Source organism: Accipiter gentilis, chromosome 8, assembly GCF_929443795.1.
Source record: "Accipiter gentilis chromosome 8, bAccGen1.1, whole genome shotgun sequence".
NCBI classification, from domain to species: domain Eukaryota; kingdom Metazoa; phylum Chordata; class Aves; order Accipitriformes; family Accipitridae; genus Astur; species Astur gentilis.
In genome coordinates, this window is record NC_064887.1 from 25,028,608 (window position 1) to 25,052,737 (window position 24,130).

Genomic DNA, 24,130 nt, shown 5'->3' on the forward strand with positions numbered 1-24,130 from the left:
GGTTTTTGGATAGGGCACATAAAACCTTGATAAAAATGACATCCATTCAGAGCTTTTTTAGAACCCAGTGAAATATGTTTTAGTTTTCCTCCTACTTACACGGTTATAATTCAACATATGGTTTAAATAGAGAGCTTACCTCTGTGGAACAAAGCCCAGCACAACAGCACACGGTCCCGCTGCTTCAAGTCAACACAGAAGTGTGGCTGTGAGGCAATGTGCACAGTCTCCCTAAGGCCACAGCAAGTTAGGCAGGGCATAACACTATAGTCAAAAGAGGGCTTGAGCTGGGTTGCTGTAGGCAGGACTGGCTGACCTGTAGGACTCTTCTGAAGCTCTATTCCTGTACAGTGGTTCTCTGTCAACAGATAAATCAGTTACATTTTTGATTATTGGCTGTAAATGTGCATTATCTTTTGATTTCCTAGTAAATCAAGTTTATGTGTGTATACATCCTCCACAGTGTTCATTAGAGTAATACTAAGCTCTGGCACAAGCCTAAAACAGCGTAACTTAAAATTATTGCTAAAACCTGATATTAGCTTCCTTCCCCTGTGGTGCTCGTTGAGCTACCCACAGAGTCATGCAGATGAACTACTGCACGTAGGAGCCCAGGACGTGCACCTGCCCCTTGTGCTCCTGAGGTTAGAGGAAAACTGCCACCATTTAGCTCAGCCCATCACCTAAAAAGCTGACACTGAACATGTCGCACTGACCGTTAGGAACTGCTGATGACGGGTAGCCGGCAATACCGAGCTGCTCCTCTCAGCACTACTCCCTCCTGTGTGAGAGCTGCTGTCAAGGGTCACCGCAGCACAGAGCGGAGCCCACCACTGCTGTCTGCCCTAAGCCAAAGCTACATGCCACAGGGCTGGTGTGGCATGTTAAGTCACTCTCCACAGGCTCACCTGGTGCCTCCAGCAGGTTAGGATGAGGATGCCTTTTTTTTTTTTTTTTTTAAACCAGGCAGAATTTCTGTAGAATAACTTCTGAAAAAATTTCACAGTGACCAGAAAACCAGGCAGGAAAAAAAGCACTAGGATCCCTTCTGCAATGTAGAAAGTAGAAGAATGAGACAAAAATCTTTGTTGAGCTGTTCAGAGCAGACCCTGATCTTGAGACTATTCCCCATACACAGAAAGGAGTAACAGAGCACATCTGTTTTCATGACGTAGCTGATGATATCTTGGGCACTCAGGTCCTGCACTTCCCCTTGACCTTACATCACCACTTTCTGTTAATACAATTACTTTGGGGGCATTCTCAGTTCCCACCATCTTTAGTTTTGAAGTTAAGCAAAATCAGTCCTTTCAGGGCAATCGTGGAATGCACAGTGGAGCATTTAAAAGCGGGAGAGATGTAAGGAGGGGAAAATGAGACTATAAATAGATGTCCTTATTTTTAATTCTATTTGTCTCCATTACATTGGGGTAGGTGGAAACAAGGAAGTCTGCATCACAAAAAAGAGTTGAGGCATTTGAATTTGCCTCCATGTCATGCTGAACAGAGAACAACATCACCCCTAGGTTCATTGCATGGGAGATAACTGTGCACAAGTCTTTCCCCTGAGAAGCTTGAATCGAGGGTTTAAGCGTGACTGGTCCCTATCTCACCCAGCTGCTATAACTGCTGGTTTACAGGCGTTTTCTCCCTGACTTACTGAATTTTTAATTGGCTCTATAAAATAGATTGGCACTAGCAGGTTATACTAAGACCATGCACCAATGATTGGGAAACTAGTCTGCAAAGCAGGTTCAAATCCTTGCCCTGCTTGATTCCCTCTCAGGCTCAGTGGCTATTATTTCACAACTCACTGCGCTTTGCTGACTACAGGGCTCCCACACACAAGGGCCCTAATCACTGAAGAATTATTTTTTTTTTTCCTATATACGGAAAGTCCACCCTGTTTGGGAAACTTTCCCCTCAAAATCAATTCATTTACAAGGTAAGTTTAAGTTTTTGTGACACGGTGTTTTCTTTTTTTTTTTTTTTTTTTTTAAAAAAAAAAGCATGTTTCAGTCAAAAAGCTGTAATCAACTTGAACTGAAATGGCACAGTTTCCCCTGCCCTTGCCTGCCTGGCAACAGTGTATGCAGCCCCAGGGAAAGTTCTAAAACCAACACAGTGACCCAGTGAAAATCCTGGAAGTAGGAAGACAGCATTAAAAATGTCCATTAGGTAGTGTTTACATATACTGCTGAGGTGAATTACAAAACTCCCCAGAAGTATTTGCAATCTGATGGTTTAGGAAAGCCACCTGGAAATTGTACCTCAGGCAAAAGATGTTATGCCAGTAACAAAATTAGCAGCTGTACCTTACCCCCTGGAGCCCATCTTCTCTCCTTCAAGCCCTAGGAACCAGAGCTGCAGAGGCAGAGAGGCATGCCTATGGCACACAGCCTTTCCTGTTTCCTCTCATTGGTACAAGTCTGCAGAATGACGACACAGATTTATTCAAAGGAGACGTTGTGGAAGCAAACCTGGACGCAAGTGACAGAGCTGGAGGCATCTCAGTGTAATTAATGAGTAGTGAAACAAGTAGTTATGTTGCACATGTCTAATGAATAGGAATTAGTCATATCTCTGATTCTTGGGCAGCTATTTATGCTGCTTATCTGATATTTTAAAGGAAACTGCACTATTTTCTAGTCCAAAGAGGGACTGGTGGGTAAAACAAGAACTGACTTCTGCCTTTGACTAAACATTAGGAAACTGGTTTCCAAGCTTGGAAGTATCTTTAATTTTATAGTTTCTTTGAGTTTTCCTGACTTCAGTCAGGAGGTGAAATGCCAGAAATACCCAGAGACGCCCTAACTAACCAGACGGTTTCTCCACAGACATCGCAGCCCAATGGGTGTTTTTCCAAACCACCCCTGAACTCTGAACCTTCAAATCATTTACAGATCTCTTCCACTCAGAGATGAAACCACATCCCTGCATGACTTGTGAAAGCAGGAGCGTGGTGGAGAGCCTGGGTCAGCAGAGCTCCTGTGCACAGTCCAGCTGCTTTGCAAACGTGGCTGGAGCAACCAGGAAGGCTGCTGTGGTCTCAGTTGCCTTCTGGAGCTGGGAACGGAGGAGCTGTGGATGCAATCGCAGTGTCAGACTCTGCTTGTGCCGGATGCTGTTAATGTCTGTGGGGCTAAGCACAAGCTGGACACCCATTAGTTCTGTAATTACCCAAACTTTCACCTCTTCTGCTCAGGCTGGAACCTGAATGGAGCTTAACGAGCCAAAGGTAACTGGGAGACCCTAAATTTCAAATCACAAGCACTGTCTGGTCTGACAGTATTTTCTGTAAGAAACTGAAGCCATCTGTCCTTGGTGATAAGCTGGTTTTTATTATGAAATATAACAGTTGTATTGTACATGACTGTTCTGTACACTGCGATTTACAGAGTTGCTCTGGTGACTGCTGTCATTGACAGGGTGCCCTTTACACCGGGACTTGTATAACATCAAAATTTTCATGATTCTAAGGGAGCAGAAAAAGAAATATTCCCATGGTTGAAAATTCCTGTTAGGTAACTTTCATTGAAGCGTGTACAAGATGGCACGTCAAAACATTTTTATTGTTAGCTGGCGGAAACTACCTTGACTGACAGCAGCAGTTTAACAACTGAGATGCAGTAGAGTTTGTTATTGTACTTGTTTTTCCATAGATCAGGTCTGTATTTTCGGAGACTATCATTTTGAAGTTATAAGCCTATCTTTAGAAATGCATACTGCCTTCCTCCCACTTTCGGTATCTTCGTCAAGTTGGCACAAGACGAGCAATAAAAGAGATCAAAAAATAATGCTTTAATTTTGTCTTGTTATATTGTGTCCGGGTATCATGGCCGCTTCATAACATAACCGATGTGACTACAGGAAATACAGTTAAGATGACAATGAGCAACACTTTGGGGTTGGGTTTTTCGTAACTTAGGACCCGATTCTGTTTCCCTAGTTAGGCAGTTAATCAAGATGCTCCCAAGAGAGGACTTGGTGGAAAGCAAATGGAGTTTCACAACCAAACGGAGCTATTAAAGGGAAAACTAGTCGGTAGGACAGAAAGAAGACGAGACGTAGCAGTGGGTTTGTCCAGTGAAACGTCACTTCCAAAAGCCACCCGGCATTACTCACGCCGCATTCTAGACTCTCTTCCCTCATCCACGTACAAACGAGCGCAGCGCCCACGGTGCGTGGCCGCGCTCTCGGGTGCCGGCCCCAGCCCGGCGGCCGGGGCACGGGAACGCGGCCGCACGGCCCCGCCGCCGCCCGCCCGCCGCCGCAGCAGCCCCCTCGCTCGCCGCCGCCCGCCCGCCGCCCGCCCGCCGCCGCCGCAGCAGCCCCCTCGCTCGCCGCCGCCCGCCCGCCGCCCGCCCGCCGCCGCCGCAGCAGCCCCCTCGCTCGCCGCCGCCCGCCCGCTGCCCGCCCCCCGCCGCAGCAGCCCCCTCGCTCGCTGCCCGCCGCCGGCTCCCCGCTCCCCGCTCCCCCCGCTAGGTGGCGGGCGAGGCGCTGTCATGGCAGGCGCGTTCCCCGCCGCCCCCCCGCCGGCGGCCGCCTCCCGCCGTGGGGACGCGCCTCAGGTGCTGCAGCCGCCTGCCCTGAGTGAGAAGAAAGGGTAGCTTGCTTTTACCAGACCGAGGGGGGGGTAAAAAACCCGGTTAACTCCCCCCTTTCTCCACTGCTGCGAAGCCCTACTGCTCGACCTTCAGGGGCTCTGAACAGTAATACGTCCTGTGCCTTGGATAACTTTGGTCTGCCAGCTAAGGAAAACCGTTCCCTCAGAGTTCACCTTTTGTTTACTGTCTTCACTTGAAAATATTACCTGCTATCACGCAGTCGTCCCGAAAAATCCCGAAATCTTTTCCCCAGAGCCTTCGCCACCCGTGCGCACGGCTGCTTACCAGAAAGTCTCTCATACCGCCGTATCCAGAGGTGGGAGCCTGTGAAATCCACCACATCGGGCTGTGATGACATCTCCATCCACCTTTAGGTTTTCCACATTTATTTTACCTCTATTCTTGATTTCGCTCCCAAGAAAATGTTTCTTCAGCATTTTTGCAGCTTCCTTCAGCATAAAGGCCACAACTGTAAAACAGCACGCGTGAAAGCTACAGAAATGTTTAGGACAGGAATCTTCTAATGAGATTGGCCTGCTTGTCAGTTTGTTAGCGTACACAATGCTTTATCAAGGACGTCATATTAACTACGCTGCCGACATTGCATTAATACTTCTTGCTTCCTGTCTGTTCATGCTACTAACCTAAATGGCTGTGTCATACTTGTGTGCCAAAGTCACAAAAACTGACTTAAAAGCCTCTCAGAGATGCTGAGGTGGTTGAGTTCATCTGAATTTGTGTTTCTGCAGCAGTCTGCTCTGGTCAGACTCCCACATTTCAGAACAAAAGCATGCTTTTTACTCAATCTCTCACATCTGACACGTTCTTAATGTTTCCTGGATTAGGCCTGAGTCGCCATGCATAGAAGAAACTATAACAGCCTAATTTTGGATCCAATTGGGCCAGAATGACTGAAGAGTAACTTCAGGAAGGTCATGGGCTTCTGCTTTTGGCTCCAGCACCACAAAAAAAGCGGTGCCAGTGCTCAGTGTCAAGACACACTGGAAATGAAAGCAGTTTGGGATTGCAGTTAACCCTGGATTCACGGTATCAGGGCAATTAACAGTGCTATAAAATGCTAGCAGAGAAGGTGGACAGATATAAAGGAAAGGGAAAAAGAAAAGAGAGCAAGATAAGGAGAAACAAAATATTATTCAAGAGTTATATATAGGGGAGTTGTAAGGTACTGGTCTTCATTTTTGGAGCCTCTTCATGTGTGTGCACAAGGGCCTGCACGTGCATGTTGCCCCAGCACATGACCATAGTAGCTGCTGCTGGAGAACAAGTAAGAAAAGGAAATGTGGAAGGAGACGGTGAAGAGAAAAGGAAAGTTCTCTAGAATAAGGAAGCCTGTTATTTTTTACTTGTCTTTGAAGACTGATGGACTGTTATAAACTTGCATAGCTTCCACATGGAAGAACTGATTGTTTTGAAAACGAATGCAGAGATTCACTGCTGGGTAGACCTATTTCAAAGCAGTAAAACAGCTGGCTCTTTAAAATGTTTTTGAACAGTAACACTGCAAAACTCTTAACGGTAGCAGCACAAATAAGGCAGCATTAACGAATTCAGTTCTTGCTGGTAAAATACTGCTGTGCTTTTGAAGTAAAAATTTCACACTGGTTTTGTTTGTTTGCTAGGAGTTCATCTCCCTTTTTCACTTTCTTTTACTCAAATGGGATTTTGATTCTGTCTGTCATTTTGAAGTAGACTGGAAAAGAGGGAAAGGCCCCTGTGAGAAATGAATTAAACAACCAAATGCTGCCCCTGAGAAACCAGAGTGGTTCCTCTGTGCCAGGGGCCACCCGCACAGAACAGGGTTCTCACAGGTACGCTGCTCACAGGCTTAGTGTTGCCCAGCTCCCATTTGGGCTTCAAAGGTCATTGGCAACATTTTTTAAAATGTTCTGAAATTTTAGAGATTTGAAAGCCTGTCTGCAAGAGCCATGAGGAGCTCTGGGTGGTGGAAGCTTTTAGCTGTCCATTATTTCATTTAGGTGCCTAAGGAAAAGCTAACACCTAGTATGAATCTTGCATCAGTGCCCAGTTGTCAAGTTCTGGTTTAGCTCCTAAGTTCTGTTCAGGTTTTCTCTTACAAAAACTGAAACAAAATCCTGTACTTTCAGTACTGTCAACACACATGAAGTTTCAGTTCAAACTGAATTAAAATCATTAAGATCTATTCAACATGAGTTTGGCTCTGCCTGAGTTGCCAGGATGCCTTATTTCAAGTTGAGACGAAGTTTGGGGTTGGTTGTTTTTTTTTTGGTTGATTGTGGTTTCTTTGGTAAAAAGGTTGTGTCCAAGTCCCGCTATCCAGGACTGCAAAGGTCACCCTGCTTGCTCCCAAAGGCAAACCCTAGAGAAATAGGCCACTCACTCAGAAATCTCCTACCTCCACATCCAGCATATTGTTTCCTTATCAGGAGATACCAGTTTTGTCAGAGTATGAAGCAGTTCCACAGACCACTTAGGCTTGACCTTCAAATGCCTTAGATACAAGCCTTGAAAATGACCCTCTGCACCCTGTGGGAACTTTCGTGGGGAAAAAAAGTACTGGCCAGGGGGTATATTCTTGACTGTGTTGTTGAGTCAATGAACTGCAGTGCTCTAAAGCAGCTGAAGCCTTAGTTAACCATGAATAGCTTTTCTTAACCTAGGAAAAGAGAGTAACAGTACTAAGAATGACAGTTTGTGAATGTCTATGTTAAATATATGCATGCCCATATTTGACAGGAAAGGAAAAGGAGCCCAGATGTGGAAGAGCAATTTTATATTCCAGTGTCTATTATGTGGGAAGAGCAAGGAGCCGAGGAGACATACCCGGGAGCAGACCCATGGCTTCTGTTGCGTTGCTCAGAGTCCTGGCAGTATGATGGGCCCGGTGCCACACGGACATCCCAATGCCCCCCCAAGAGGCTGCCGGGAACCTGACAGGGGAAACAGCTGGAGTGGCTAGAAAGCCCATCCAGCTCTCATTGGCAGCATTTTCAGCGTTGCAAAAGCTTGCCTACCTGAACTTGCCCCGTCAATGCTTCAATGTGACGTGCCCAGAAACAAGGAGAGGCTTTGCCAGACTTTCCCAGAAGCACAGGGGTGGAATATGGATCTGGGACAAGTGTGACTTTTGTCTTCACTACATCTAATCCCAACACTATGCAGGCAAGCACCCTTAATGAGAGATACGGACAATAAATTCTGTGGCTTTGTTTAAGCATCGACATTTGGGTATTTGGGGCAAAATGCTTCACAGAAAGAAAGGCCCTGATTTATCTTTTCCTTCATCTTTATATTTTGATTTCAAAATACATCTTTTTCATGAAGTGTCTATGCTACCCATTACAAACCTGAACAGTTATTGTGGCTCATCTATCATATACCTGTGCTGTGATCTACTTTCACAGCATTTAGAATGTGCAGCTGCAAATGGGAATGTAGGAGGGATCAGCATTGAGGGATTTGCATTTAGCATCGCCTACTGGAATCCCAAAACTAAAAATGAGCCAAAGGAAAACAGCAGTGCTCTGCTTTGCATACGCTTATGGCCAATGAGCAATTCCAAGGATCCAGGTCTGATTTCACAATTCTGCACATGCACCCCTGCAAATCTTTTCAATATCTGCAGTGATAAATGTGTAGGCATCTGAGGGTTGGATTCAGATCTGAAATTAATATTTACTTCTATCAATTAGGAGTAGACAAATGCTCTGTGATAATTACCCTAATAAAACCAGAACTTTACCTGTGGAATTGAAAAATTGTGTTTGAAGAGAACAATCACAAGATCTTTAAGTATGCTTAAGCTCCTCTAACTCCCACTGATTTCAGTACAGGCACCTAAATTGAAGTTAAATATGTAAATACTTGTCCCTATTGTATTAGGCCAGAGAGAGAATTTTGTTCCTGTTAAGATTATTGCTACTGTGACATGAAACTGTATGACGTGAAACTGTGTGCCATAAAGTAAATAAATATAGCAAGAAAGTCAAAATGTCCATGAAAAATATTTTCACTTACCTGCTCTATCTTCCTAGACCTTTCTTTTTTCCTTTGCTTATTTGTTGTGCTTCTTCCTATGATCGGTTTTGGTCACTCTCAACAGGAAAACCTCATTATAGTAGGTTTTCTTCAAATTGATGCCAGCTAATTTAATTTCAGGCAGAAATTGAACCCTGTTAGGACTGGCTAATTCTTGCAGCTTTTCTGATTTGAGCTCCAGGCCCTAATATAAGGGAAATATTTAACAGTACTTTGTAAATTGTCTTAGTAGTAGGAATATGACTTTGAGACCAACTGTAAAGCCTACAGCAACTTCATGGTCATGAGTATTTACACAGCTAACTAATCCAGAGAGTTTTCATCAGCCAGCCAGGCACAGGAACAGGTCACCCAGCTGCTGTGGCCATTTCACTCGGGGTTTATCTTGTGAAATTGGAAGACTTGCCACAATACTCCTCTAGTCACTGTAGCAATAGTTTCTTGGGCGAACTGTTCATGAGATGATAGCCTCAAACCACAAAAGAAGCTTCAAACTTTTAGTCAGAAAGCACTTTCTTTCTTTTCTTTTTTCTAAGGGCTAAGTGGTCTGTGCCAGTTCTTGACTATGACTATAGCTCACCCTGCCTTCTAACCCACGGGCTGAGGCAGTGCTGTAAGCTGGCCCCATATAACCATCCCCACACAGCTCTGCCACTCACCTGCTGACCCCAGGCACTCACTGCTATTCCATCAGTGTGGTGTTGTTATCCCAGCCCTGCTCACATATTAGGCAAATTAATCTTTTTGTTTGTTTGTTTATTTTTTGCGTGTCGCAGATATATTCTCTCTCATTTAGGTGAAGAATACCAGATGTATGTTTATGTGGACATAACTGTCTGTATCATTTCTGAATACCTCAGCACTGCTCGGGATCATACATAGGCCCATACTTAGTTTGTCAAAACCTGAGGAAAATCTCTCCCTTTGCATCATTTCACTGATTTGCATCAAATGATTTTGCATCATTTTACTGATTGATGGTCTGATCCTTACTGTCTGATATTTTCTTTTGTGAGTGCAACATAAACTTGGGTGCAATTGAGCCTCCTGTTTCACCTTCCTTGGAAGAGCTGATCTTATGACTGGGCTTGTAAATGTTCTTGATCACTTTGCAAGGTTGCAGTGTAGCATATGGGGTTTAGAATTCCAGTCACAGGGTCCATCAATGATTTACTATTTAACAAGAAAATGACGTTTGCCAATCACATCTATTGTAAATTTACGCAGCCATATTCCCCCCCCAGCTATCTATGGGAAGTGGACAGATACTGTATCAACAGCTCAACATGTCTCCAGGTATTTTTAATCCCTTTCCTCCCACTCTGTTCTTCTATCAGGCAATCAGCTTAGGTCAGACTCACCTCAGTGGCCCAGCACAGCAGTCTGCGCTTAGAGGCAGAAAATCTGAATCTTCGCACTGCTAACCTTCTTGTTTTACAGACTATGGATTGCAAGTCATCAGGTTTCAGCAGTTCAAAGGGATCAACTTCTGGAAAAGAAAAGCAGAAAGAAGGAATGAAGTCATACACAGATGAGGGCACTATTGCAACTGAACTGACCAACAGCATTAGGCTGATTTCATGTAATGCGGATAAATAGGAATGCAAAGTGGTTCTCTAATCAATTCTACGCAGCATCGGAACACAGCCAGCCAGAAGTTTGCAGCACATCTGTGTGCCCACGTGGCCTGCAGAGAAGGGGGTGGTGGCAAGGACCACAGCAAGGGTTGGGTGAGACAGGTGTCCTCCTCCAGGGGTTCCAAATGGAGCAGAAGCTCCATGTTTCTCCCCATGGGCCCAAGCCCACCTTATGCTTTGGTCTAGATAGAGCAAGAGGCACCACCTAGTACCAAAGCCAGGGTGGAATGAGTAACAGGGTTGGTAACAAGCCCACCAGCCCTGTGCAGGCTGCTCCAGGAAGGGAAAACAGCGACAGCAGATGACAGTGCCCAGGTGAGGGCTGGGGGTTGCTGAGCAGCTTCTCAGGGCCATTTGGCCGCAGAAGGGCAGTGGGGATGGGAAGGGAAATGTGAACAGCTAGAGCAGAGAGCGTGAGCGCCCTGGAGGCAGAGTGAGGCCACCTCTGGCAGACCTGTCGGAATCTCCCAGACCTAAACACCCCTAAGTGCCCACCACTTCCCTCTGGCTCTGGTGCGGGACAGAGGGAGCTGTTCCAAACGTTTAAAACAAAGATGGAAGAATAACACATTTGGCTGGAAGAAGGGTTTTGCAAAATTTCAGAAACTCGTCATGGGGATTTATTTAAATACTAGGCTTCAAAAGTTGCATAACAAGCAAATAGATGCAGATAATTTTTATGCATCTCACCAGCACTACAAACAAGACTCTTTTTTCCAACACTCAATCACAGTATTGAAAATATGTTTCCTCCCTTGAGATACTGGTAACCAAGATTGTCAAAAGGGGATTTTTATTTTTTTTTATTCTTCAAACTGGGAATATTTAAGACAACTTCGAGAAGATCTTTGTTTACATTTTGGTTTTCTAAGTCTCCTTTCATAAATATATTTAATGCAATCCATGCAAGACAAATAAGACCAGTTGTTTCCCAAACATACTCACGCACTGCAATGAATTTACACTATATAAACACATCCACATCCACCCTTGTGCAGTAACTCAGAAACGTGGCAAATGTTGTACCCTCTCGAGACCACGAATTGCAGGAGACCAGTGTCTCTCTGTCCCTCTCCACAGCAGGGACCTGAGATCCACTGAGGCTTTGACCTTGCTCCGCAACCTGTGCTACTCAGCTGTGCCTCCTGTTCTTTCTAAATAAAGCATGGTACCAAAATCTAGCTTTTTTTTTTTTTTTTTTTTTTTGCTAAGTTTAAATTGCAGGTTTTGTTTGCCCTTTGTTCCTGTTATTATATTGTATTTATCAAAACTGCGGCATCAAATGTCTGAAGTGCTACAGGCTGGAGGAGAGTAAAAGTAACAACCAGCAATGCAAATTAGCAAAAATTCTAATTTTGAGTCCTGTTGTACTTGAACCTGATGCTCGTCCCAGCCTGGAAAACTTTTTCAAAGGGAATTAGCATAATCCCAGCCAAAACTAGGAAAATGGCAGTGATAACCAGTTGAGAGTGTGTGACCACATCCTCCAGTTCCTCAATCAGAGTCATCATTTTTCTCATCTCACAAACAGAAAAGTCCCGTTAGAAGATATCTAGCAAAGAGCTCTCTCCTCCTCACCAGCAGCCCTCTGCTCTCCAGACGAGCCACAGCTCAATACAGTTGCATACATTTCTACCAGCTTTTCTTTAAAGTATCTTTAACTTTAAACACTTTAAAGTGTTTTTCACTGGCTTGGCTTGTTTTTGATCTTGCTATACTTACAGAGTGAAATGCACATTCTACCTTTCGTTCAAACGGAGATGGTATTTCCCTAGAAAATGGTTTCATTTTCTCTAGAAATGTTTTCATTTTCACAAAAGAGTCAATGAAACTAAATTTCTGAAGTTACATATAACTTACCAAGGTTTAGATTAACAACAGAAATAGTGTGGAAAATTATACTTTTGTGGTTTTATTAACAACTGCCTTTCTCTACAATTCTGAACATTTTATGATATTTCAATGTAGTAAGAATTTTAAGACATCAGTGTTACAACATGGCACTCTGATTCAGGATGCACCATTTGATATTAGACTCATCGGGCCTTTAGGACACAAGTTAGGCTGTGAATTTCAAGGGTATTTTTTGATAAACTATTTGCAAATGAGATGTATTCCAAATGTTTGCTCATTTAATTAGAACATGAGAGATTTTTCTCTTTGACTGGAACTTGCTTCTGACCCTTCTTGCCTGTGTGTGGTTTGTATTGTTCTTGGCTAATGAGATATAGGAGATGTACTAAACATTTACACATTAAAGGCATCCTTCATTCAGCATGAAGGTGTTGATACATCAAGGATACCTCAAACATGCTGAGATTCCAACAACTTGTCAGACAAATTAGCACCTTACCAATCGGGGGTAAAATTGAGTTTCACATTTCTCCCTGGTGGGAAGAAAAAAAAATATCAAAAATCACTGTAGTTTAATGCTTTCTTTGTAAATACAAACACAAAAGGCTTTATCACCTCTGTAGTGTAAATTATAGCCCTGACCAACTATCTGATTTTTAATTCACTGGTTTTAAATGATCCCAGGCAGTTCAGAGCAAATCAATTGTGTCATTCCTCTCTTAGGGCAGACATCTCCCCTCTTTTATTTCTTTCACAATTATTTAAAATCTACACCTATATTTTAAAATGGAAGAAAATCAAAGTCTCAAATCTGTATGTTCCACTAGCATATAACTACCAGGGGTTTTTAACCAAAAGTCTAAGGAGTATGTAGAATTAAGGGACTGTATGGCAATGAAACTATAAAGGTTAAATTCTTCAGTTTTCTTTTTTTTTCAGCTGACTAGCACTGAAAGTTAGTGCTCAGTGCTTCAGATTGCTGGCACTCTGCATGAGACATTCAGAGCGCCGGAAAGACCTACTGTCAGATAATCCAGCCTAATCAAGTATCCCAATCGAATAGCTGGGCTGGGAGTAAGGTTAGGATCAACCTTAGGTGCTGTAGACACTGCAGCATGAACCAATGACCATCCTGTACCTCCAAGTTGCAAATCATGTATGTACTCGGGAGACCATGACATAAATTGCTGCCTACACAAGATTTGAGGAGAGGGGGGTTACTATCATAAACCTCTAAAATAGGAATTATTCATGCATCAAAAGGGCTTTCTTGAATTTACATACCTCACCATGATCTCATCACATACATTTTCCAAGATTATGAGGTCAGCAAATCAAATCAACCTATAATCAAAGCAAAAGGGGGCCTAAGGTTTCTACAGAGATCAGGTATGTACCTGTAGGTCACTCAGTTTCCCCTTGGCAGCTTCTTCATTCTCAATAATCTCAAATTGAGCAGATTTTTTTTAAATACAGGAAAGACATCTGTGGAGGACCTGCCTGGTTGAAGTTGCTTGAAACTCCTTTCAGAAGGAACTGTCATCACACTAATGAATTTTATCATCAGCCCTTCTTCATTTATCATTAAACCCTAGTATCTAAACAAAACATACATACCTTCCTGTTCCACACCTGGGTATCTGCTCAATGCGACTGTTATCCTATAGCCACAACTTCCCCTTAACTAAGACGGAACACCTTGACTGGTGTCCTGTGTGCAATCACTTTTGTTCAAAGATCAATTAAACTCATTACAGAATAGCTGCCTGGGAAAAGAGTGTTACCAGAAGCAGGTATTTAATTCTGAGGATGCCAATTCCTTTTCTGCATGTGTGTTTTTCAGAGTTCTTACTACAACAAAATGAGTAGGGCTGTTAGTGCCCAGCATCCTTAACAAGGCAGACAAGGGCTGCTGAAGCAGAAATATAGAATTGAATGCTGACTGTATGGCCATTGCATGGGTCTGTCAGACTTGTAAACAAGATTCTTATATAAAGAACTTAATACAGAAATCTGGAGAAAATCAAAGATTTCTATTTTTCATAGTACATATTTGTATAGAAATTCAGAGCAGCGGTCCTGCTCAGTAACATATAATACATATATTAAAACACTTGCACAGGTTTTTGCCTTGAGAGAAAAAAAAATGAAAAGAAAAAGATGTAGAATGTTTACATGCTTTAAAAAAAGAAATTTTGGTTCCCATACATATAGTGAAATGATTTATAAATATGTAATTAAAAGGAACTGATTCACTGACAGGATCATAATTCTGTAGATAAGTGTTGGTATTTGACTAAAACAATAATGGCAAGCACTAATTGTATACGGTCTGTTGCACGGCTACTGGAATCAAGTAGTGAAGAGGATCACAGTTCCTTATTAGTTAGGACCACCTAGTGTGATGGAAAGCTTGAATGATCAAAGAGAAGACAGTTTTATGCTGCAAATGTTGATATACTCATGAGCTTTCTAGCACATTTTAAGATCCAGTATGAACACTTGACATACTAACTACTGAACAGGGAAATGAGTGTAGTATCAGACTACAAAAGTTTTGTTTGCATCAAAGATAAGTGAATAATATTTAGTATTATATTCCTATTCCCTATTGTGTCACAAAATACTTTTGTGTTAGTACCAGAGCTCAACAACTTATTTTTGCCTACCTTAATCAAGAATAAATTAACCTTTTTTCCTAATATCAAAGCAGGAGAGATTCTATCCTGCTTTCTCTGAATATCCACAGTGATCACTGGGTCAATGGGCTGAAAAAATTTCAGGACATAATCTCTTTGTAGAAATCCATAGTAATCCAGAATAATTATTTACTTTTCATAACTTGGTCATCCAGTCCCACGGAATTGTTTCTGTGTCTTGACTGAATAGCTGAAATGTTTCAAAGAGAACTATTTATGGTGTCTCTGCAGTATTGTTGGTCATGCCTGGACTCATACAAGGCACAGCCTTTCCTTAAAGCACTTTTTTGAACAAAACCCTGTTCCCATGAATGTCTGTAAATACTAACAGAAACACAGACATGATCGAAGCAAGCTCTGCTTTGGAACTGAAGCACAACTGAACAGTAAGTATTGTCTTGCAGAATTCAAGCGGCTCTAAATTCTATAAGCAAATCCTTAATTTATTCACATATATCTGAAGTTATTTTTTTGTTGCTGTTCAGTCTCCAGCCTTCAGGCTGTTCAGCAGGTCATAGCTTTTGATTCTGTGATTCATCAAATCAAATCTGCTCTGTGGATATAGAAAAGCCTTCTAGTTCAAGTGAGAGATGCTGGAAACAAATCTGTGTTAAGAAACTTGAACATTAATTTTGGACTCTATCTTAAAAAAAATAAATCTTAAATTATGACTCAATAAGACTAGCGATCTCTTTTGAGCAAGCTTTTGTTTAACATAACTGAGGCATGTAAGCAGGAGACACATACAGTCAAATAACAACCTGATGCTTCCCGTAAGGGCAAGTTTTACTAAACAGTTTTACCCTCCCTACATACCAGTTCAGCATTTCTCTTTGAAAGCTCATCACAACTCTTAGCCTGACCATCTCTAAATTCTCTAAAGTCACTAGAATCTTAAATGGTTAAGTACCTTGTTACATCAGGTATAATTTTTATATTTAATATATTGATGTTTATATTTATACTACACATTTAATATTATATTGTTATATAAACAAGGAATATATTTAATGTCTCCTCACTAAATAAGCAACATACGATAGCTGGAAAAATATTCATAGATATTAGGTTTGGATTCTTTGAAGTCTGGAACCTAGCAAATAGATCTCAATATAAAATGGACAACTGCCTAACTAGAGAAGTTGCTACTGCCTTCTTGCCAGTATCTAAAATCCACTTTCTCACTCCTAAAATGTCAGGATGTCTTTGTTGCAACAGCTTGACAGAAGCTTAAAAGAAGAATAAACCAGTGCATATGATCATGTGCTCCACTATAATGTCAGCATTACTTCACAAAGCCCTCAATCTTGGCATAGAGATGCCCCAGTCTCATTCAAGTTTGCTTTTTCAGACCGTTTAATCCTCAATCCTGTGCAACACTACTACAGAATCAGGAATGAGCCTAACACATAAATTCTACTTTTTTGAGGGCACAATGACAACTCTGGTTTACAGTTCAACTAGAAAACAAAATATTCATGTAGAGATTTGGGGAATCAATTTAACCTTTTGGAAGAAATTAGAAGCTGGGGCTGTCAACTTTGAACCATCCCCATGTTTAAGGTTCAGACCTCATTAGTTTTGGCTAGGAATACTCTCTAATTACTAAGAGAGTTTCCTCAAGCTGCACTTTAGAAATTCATCTTTTTTGTAAGCTGTAAAGTATCCATAAAAAGCTAAAAACTGTGGGAAAATTAGCATTGATGGATGTTTTCTTACCCTCCATCAGGAAATTATGTACTTGAAACTCATTACAGATCTTCATAGAAACTCTGCTGAATGTGCCTTGGGCTTTGTGCTGATCAGCACACACAGAGTTTACTGCATAATTCATTTCTCTTGTGTCACATTTAATGTATAACATGTATTTCCTGTTAATTATGAAAATAAAAATGTGTTCTTTCTTTTAGAAACATAATCATGAAATTACTACAGAAATTAAGAAACATGGAGTTGTATTTTACCCATTTTACACAAAACTTTTGTTTTCTTTTAAGTCAGTATCACCTCCTGTGCAGAAGTAAGAGGAAAGCATTGCATTGAGAATTTGCCAAACATGCTTTGCTTCTCCTTCATGCACCAGGCACAGCCTCTCCCCTGTGGCCACACAAGAAGACTGGACTGTGCACGGGATCCCTGTTGTCCCACTGGCTGCCAGGGCCACCCTTCTCACTGCAGCTGTGGGTTGGCATGTGGTCCCCTTAACTTTCTTCCACAGAGAGCTTTGGATGTTTTCATGTCTCTTTCCATGGATGTCAGTGAAACAGTAGGCATCTTGTATCTCATTTTCCTCATTCAAGATTGGAGATTATTCAGTAATATTCTACTTTGCTTCTATATGAGTCTGTTCAGCTTCCCTTACCAAAAGAATGAAGAAACAAAAATCCCATCTCAGTATCATACCCACACCAATATATCTTATGAAGTTATATTGTATGCCATACTGAAAGGGTAGGAGAGGGAAAGAGTAAAGTGATGGAGCAAGAGAAGGAAAGGAGCAACACCATAAATCTGAAAATATAGCGTTCTCATTTGGAATAAGAAGGGGAAGGAAGGGGCTCATTTGTACACAGTGGTACCTTTGGCCCCCCTGTTTTCACTGATACACTGATTATTCCGCTTTGGAGAAACAATCCTGTGCTGGGATTATTTGCTCTGTGGCTGGTGAGGCAATTGGGTTAATATTGCTTTCACAATACACACCACCATCATATCAATATCGGGTTTTTACAGGGCTTTACTAACTACCAAATCAAAGTTGATAGTCCAATAGATGTCATAGACCTATTCTAACCATAGGATTGTATTGCCTGCTTGGAGTACACTCAAGTATTACAGTATTCAGTTCCCCGAGGAAATCATCTATATTTTGTGATCACAGGTATGTGCATCACTTTCAGAAATGCAATCACATGGAGCTTGAAGCCTACCTCAGATGCTATGGCTCTGTACTGGCTGCAAGACACGTGGGAGCCACAGGGTAATCTGATTGGGAGGAAGCAAGACAGCTGCCCTTGTATCCAGCCAAATCTTCTTCCTTAGAGAAACTTTGATGGGGCCCTTGGAGACCGACCAAGTATTACCTCTCACTTGTAAAGCGGTCCCATACTTCTCCCTTTTCAGAAACTTTCAGGTGATATTCCCTTTTGACTCTCGCCCACATGAAAATCTTCACTCATAATTGCTGAGGTCAGCAGCTGCCTAGAGCTGCCTAAAGCTATATAAAGTTGTGTATCGGCAATAGTTCCAGTGACCTCTAGAGAAACAAATGACTCTGGATAAAAAGACATATTATTAGTAGTGGTGTCCAGGAACCAGGATAAATTTCCATTTCCCCAGCTGTAGAAAGACCGGCAGCAGAACCCCACCAAAACAACTCCGCAGGATGAGAGCACAACTTTGGTAGCTTCTCCAGGCAGTTTCAACTTCACTGTTCTTTGTACATATGTGAAAAAGAGAGTTAACTGCCACAGTTGATGGTTACAGGGATCTGGCTGTAAAAAAAAAAAAAAGAAGCCTGAGGGGAAGATTTCATTCTTACACAGCTGATCTCTGTAAGACACAAAAACAGCCTTGGCAGAAAGAATTTAGGTGGTTTTAACCTTCTCCTTCAGAGCATTTAAAATCAGGGTTAGCAAACAGTACATTTACCACTAGTTACTGTAGTATCTGAATTTCTTATGGCCTACTTAATCATCAACTTCTAGAGTCATAGGGCTATGTAAAATCATCCAGTGCTCATTTAAAAAAAAAAAATAAAAAAATAAAAAAAAAATCTATTCACACTTGTGGGGAAAAGTTAGGAAGTGAATTCTAAAACCACAAGGCCTGGAAGGCTAGACATGCCAAATGTACTCACTTCACTTCAAATTCATAGCTTTGAAGCCAATCTCATGTTTTCTAGATGCTTAAATCATATTTTATTGAAGTATGGGATAGCAATGCTGCAAGTGTTGGGACATAATTTTAGTCACTCCAAACCCAAAAAAATACCTCTTAAAAATCACTGGTATAAGTAGTCACTCCTGCCTTTACGGCTAGTTGAAAAGTGCCACTTCAGCCTATTTAGGAGGTGAAGATGTAAAATGTTTCTGAATAATGTAAGCGACGTGAAACAACCTGTAAAAAAAAAAAGATCATTAATTATTCTTTTGTGAAATGCAGGGATTTTGCATAGTCATCTTACAATAAAAGCTTTTCTCATCACCTTTGCATTTTACCTCAGGGCAAATTCATAGATTATTTTTTTTCAAGGTATCGATCCTTTTGTATATCTTAAATGAGATTCAAGTAATAATTCTTTTTCTTTTTTTCACCTGTAGCTCTCAGTTTTGGAGTGCATTACCTTAGAACAGGCCATTTCATCATTACATGCTGCCCTTATTTTACATTTCTTGCATACTTAAGGGTATTTTGTCATTAAAGTTCCTTTTGGCACTTTTTATCTGTTGAAAGTTGGTTTAAAACATCAGAATAAAACAATAGAATGATTAAGACACATTCCATGCTAGAAGTCCAACTGTTCCAAATGTTCGTCATTTTTCCTTCCAAGCCCACATATTTCATGAAACCTTGTATAGTTTTAATTTTCACCCTCAGGTTTCTTTCACTCTTCACTGGCGTAAACAGTGAGACCGATATTCTTTGAAAATATATCTGCGCAGATCATTTGTCCTTGAAGTACAATATCTTACTTGCAAGAATATTTTATACAAGGAGCTGAATTATTGATAGACAGTCTTGCATAACATTTAGGACAAAACATTGTTGCTATGTTAAACTATATTGTATTACTTTCAGCTCAACTAATGGAATAGTTTAATTTTTGTAGTTTTGATCACAGAGATTCAGAAATTCGACTAATCAAATTGAATCTGGCGGATTAAAATGTATTCCTCCTTAGTTTTGCTGAAGAAAGACTCCACCAATCTCTAAATTTAAGAGGAAAAAGATCAAATCTGTCCTCTCTGTAGAAATAGGCAGCTCTTCGTGCCCCAGCCTTTTAAAGCTAAGAATTCCTGGCCAACAGAATTACATTGCTCTAAAAGTAATGTACATATTGTAAAGCTCCTACAAAATGAATGTATGAGGGAATTTTTAAATACAATTTTTCAACATTCTCCAAAATTTCTGTCAGTACACTTAGCAGTGTGATTGAAGACAGACACACTCAGAAGACATCCAAACCTCAAACAGTAGCATAATAACAGCATTTCACGAATGTGCTGTCTCGGGTCTCCTAAATCCCCATGCTCTCTTCTAGCTCTAATTTAAATTTTCCATTGACAACCATTATTGAGAGGAACAAAAACCGTGGGCTGATTCTGAACCCATGCAAGGTTTAACTCCTGCCTTTTCACTGGAACAAAAGTCCATAGGCGTAATGGTGCTGGGTCAGGCCACAGGGGTAGCTAGCTCAATATTCTGGATCCAGCAGTGATCGACTGTTGATCACCATGGAAATACCTATGAAAATGCCTTCTTTTTGGTCAGTTGAAGATAAGAGTCAATACTATCCCTAGCACCAAAGATAGTAAATTGCCTTACCCACCCATAAAGCATTGCTAAGATTATTCATGCAACTGTTTTCTTCTCAAATTATTTTACAGACCATTAAAAAACAGTATTTCCTCTGCCACTACCATGAACAGAATTTTGCCAAATTTTCTTGACTCGTCAAAGGGTACTTCTCCTGAATATGCATCTGGGCTTTTATATGTTTGATAACACTGCTGGCTTTTTGGTGTGACTGCTTTATAGAATACATAGTAAAGCAAATTTTCTCCTAGATCCTTAGCACCTCACCCTGAATCTAGAGACTGCTCAAACCAAAGCCCCTCCCAAGTCAATTTAGTCATTTTGCCTCCACGTCACAGTTACATTGTCTATATGCAACTCTTTCAAGAATGACAAAATGATGCAGGGGAAGCCGATTACTGATATCTGAAAAGGCTGCCTTATTAGGGGCGGGAGTTATTTCCTCAGCAAACAGTCTGACAGTCATTGGACCATTAAGCAACTCTTTCTGCATCTTTTACTCAATGGAGAAGTACCACCAGAGGGTGATTAAGAAGAGTTACATTAGAAGAATCCCAACTTCAGTATCGTAATATATAACCAGAAATTAATGTCTCCTGGACCAGACTCATTCTTCCTCTTAGAATAGCACGTCACTGTGCATCATGGAAATGAAACAGCAGATGTTTCCAAATATAGAGCAAAATTCACTGTGTTTGTCAGCTGCCTTCGTGGATGGCAGACATACATTATAACTGTAGGCAGAAAGCCACTTCTAAAATACCTTACAAAATTGGGGAAGAGATCTGAAATTTTAAATAATGAGCATATTCAAAATATTTATGGCTGATGTTTGAAAGATGCAGAGTGGGAGAGGTGGAACCATTAGTAACATCATTCCTCCAGCAAGCCCTTTCAGCTAAATCCCTCCAGAGAGTCCAGCTGGATGTCTGCAGAAGAATTTGACACTCAAATCTACAGCAGTCATTCAGTGGGTGCTAGCTGATGAAAGATACGGAGCTCTTAGAGTAAGAATCCCGTTGAAAACCTGTGGCAGCTTTAAAAACAAAACCAGGTAGTGGTTTCCAAAAAGGAACAAAGTAGATTGTGAACTTGATATTCCTCTCAAAATTTACAGTTGATCTTTAATCTATGAACCCACCCACAAAACAATTGCTAGTTGTTTTTCTTTTTATATCTTATTGAAACAGAGAAGGCAATTGGTGATATGATGCACTTTCACTATTTTAGAAATAGCTGTGTAATTTCGAAGTGGTGGACAGAAGGTATGAGGTGGTTGTTTAGGACCATCTGTCTTCAACATACGCCATATAAGATTATTTTTTATTTAGGTAAGAGAATTTTTTTTTCTAAAAGGTGGGTATATGCCATGTATATCCATATGTTTGGGACATACATGGACAGAGAATAACTTTGTTAAGATTCATGATGACACTAACTACAATGAGAAAAAATAATAGAATTGCAAATGGACCCAACCTCAGAATTTGCATGCATACAAACATCAATATTCCCAGGATTTCCAAAACATGCGTCTCTGTGGCTCCCCAAGCTACTATTTTCACCAGCTTTGAAGTCAAATGAAAATCTCATTCTTCCAATCCAATGAGTGTAATCTCCTCACTTTTCAGTACGACAAGAGCCATAAGGGGATACCTCTTACTGAATGGCAGAGCATATTGAGAAACAGTCAATATTGGGAATAAACTCAAGGGTGGCCTTGTATAAGAAGTGAAAATACAAGTCCAGAGTAACTGTAACTGCAAAATTTGGATATCTTATTGGTGTTGGGTCATTTCTCAGACATGGTATGCTGGGGGCGGGGGAGGGGGAATAATCTGTGTAATGCTCAGGATTACAAAGTTTCACATAAATGAGAAGACAACACCCACTGTGGTATGAAGGACCATAATCTTTTGCCACTTATGCATACACCTGCTCAAGTAGATCTAATTCTGGTAAAAGGGGGCTATTTCCTCTCTTTTGAAACTATATTTGTTGATTTTAATTGAAATTTCAGAAACAGGAAAGCCTTTTGCTGTTCTTGTTTTTCTTGGTTTTGTTGTGCTCATTCCACAATGAAGATTTAGCTTTTATTTAAACTGGATGACCCAATATATTCAGTTCAGCTGCTAGATTGACTGTCACTGAGTTGTCAAATGCTGTTATGAATAGTATATAAAAGGAGAACAAGTTGACCTTGAACTCACTAAATGTTTTATGAATAGTACCCATTTCCAGAAAAATATGAATATGTTTTCAAATTTGCTCTTTTTACTCTCCTTAAGGCTGTTCTCAGTAACAAATGCCTTTCATCTTACTGAGATGCTTGTTACATGGAACGTTTGGGAAGGGGAGAACAACATTTTAATGATTAATTTAATGCTCATGGATTGTAGAGGATTGATTATATTGTAAGCTGAATTCCTGGACTTAGCCAAAGGCTACAGAGAATATTGTTGCTATAACGCTAGTATTGCTTCCTAAGACCTGTCAATTTCTGTGTCATCATTTTCCATCACTGGGATGATTTGGTCTTGGTGACTATTCTTTCCTCTTGATTGTCGCTTTCATTATTAAGCAAAATCAGAGTAGATGATGCTATTTAAATAGAATAATTAAAAGCAATCATAGTTTTGATCTGTCCAGCTCGCAAAAACCCCTGCATTGCTTTTAAACGTAAGAACGTGGCCTTAGCGCCTCCAGCTGGTGTTGGAAACATGTAATTCTCACACATAGACCAAAGAACACAACAGCAAAGGGGGGCAGTTAGTACTATAGGATCCAGGTCAGAGGATCTGGTTTGTAACCAACAGAGAAGCACTCTAAATAGAATTAATTTAAGACACTTGTACTCAGCACTGGATTTTGATCAAACACTTCAAAAGTAAAAAATAGCAGCTAATTTACTCTGCCATGAAATATATTGGTTCCTTTTCAAATACACTGGTTCCTTTTCAAAAGCTACTTTCAGCTCTTTCAGAATTTGTGGACAAAGTGGTTTCTAGCTAATATATAATTTTAAATGCTTTTTTGAAAGCCTCTTACATGGTCATGAGTTCATAGCAACAGCTTCTGCTACTGCTTTAAGAGCACAATAAGGTTTAATAAAAAGGATGCACTTCAGTTCATAGGTTGCTTGTTTTGTGCTTTACTTTATTCATCATAACCCTTACCTCTGCTTAGTTAAAAAAAAAAAAAAAAAAAAAAAGGCAAACCAGAAATAAAAAAGCCAGTGACCAATATTGATCTTCTCTATCCCAAAAGCAGGTTCTCTTGATCTGGATCAAACCTGTCTCTGTCAGTAATAGCTTTTCCAGGAGACAGTTCTATTTAAACTGTTTCACAGGGCATCTAGTTATTTGTTCATTTGTCAGGAATGGTGGAAGGTACTATAATAGACAAGCAGCCTCAGCTGGCTGCTGGATGTAAGACTAGATCCAGTCATATCACAAAGACAGAATAAGAATATATTTTGTGTGCACTGTGGAAAATAGTTTTATGATACATCTCGACCCAAGACTTATTTAAAAACCCATTATTGATATTAATTGAAATCTAAAATGTCCTTAGGTATTTCATTGCAAACATTTTTACTCTAATATTGGTTTTGATGTCTTGAATGAGAGGTGAGTGGCATGGGTTGCAGTATGGTACAAATGGCAGCTATCAATTCCACACTGCAAGATCTATTTTCTAGTTGAATGTAAAAGGAAATACGTTTTCCTGTAGAGCACATCCCCCATCATCTGTACCA

The 24,130-nt window shown here is 40.8% G+C and overlaps 5 long non-coding RNA genes across 5 annotated transcripts in view; 1 reads left to right on the top strand and 4 right to left on the bottom strand.

Annotated features, from left to right (window-relative positions):
- The window catches only part of LOC126041644 (uncharacterized), a 30,059-nt gene extending 28,113 nt beyond the window's left edge, over positions 1-1,946 (top strand). Inside the window, exon 3 of the long non-coding RNA XR_007506931.1 lies at positions 1,898-1,946. This is a non-coding gene — a long non-coding RNA (uncharacterized LOC126041644). The remainder of the gene's footprint in view (positions 1-1,897) is intronic.
- LOC126041638 (uncharacterized) lies at positions 166-4,117 on the bottom strand. The gene is made up of 3 exons (XR_007506925.1): positions 2,316-4,117; positions 909-1,048; positions 166-358 (listed from the first exon to the last, which is right to left on the bottom strand). It is a non-coding gene; the product is annotated as an uncharacterized LOC126041638 (long non-coding RNA).
- A 4,296-nt stretch (positions 4,118-8,413) lies between these two features.
- On the bottom strand, positions 8,414-10,280 carry LOC126041642 (uncharacterized). Its single transcript, XR_007506929.1, has 3 exons — positions 10,007-10,280; positions 8,625-8,829; positions 8,414-8,444 (listed from the first exon to the last, which is right to left on the bottom strand). It is a non-coding gene; the product is annotated as an uncharacterized LOC126041642 (long non-coding RNA).
- A 1,888-nt stretch (positions 10,281-12,168) lies between these two features.
- LOC126041643 (uncharacterized) lies at positions 12,169-14,333 on the bottom strand. The gene is made up of 2 exons (XR_007506930.1): positions 13,421-14,333; positions 12,169-12,669 (listed from the first exon to the last, which is right to left on the bottom strand). It is a non-coding gene; the product is annotated as an uncharacterized LOC126041643 (long non-coding RNA).
- Positions 14,334-18,941: 4,608 nt separating this feature from the next.
- LOC126041641 (uncharacterized) overlaps positions 18,942-24,130 on the bottom strand; it is a 62,252-nt gene continuing 57,063 nt past the window's right edge. The window contains exon 5 of the long non-coding RNA XR_007506928.1: positions 18,942-18,954. This is a non-coding gene — a long non-coding RNA (uncharacterized LOC126041641). The remainder of the gene's footprint in view (positions 18,955-24,130) is intronic.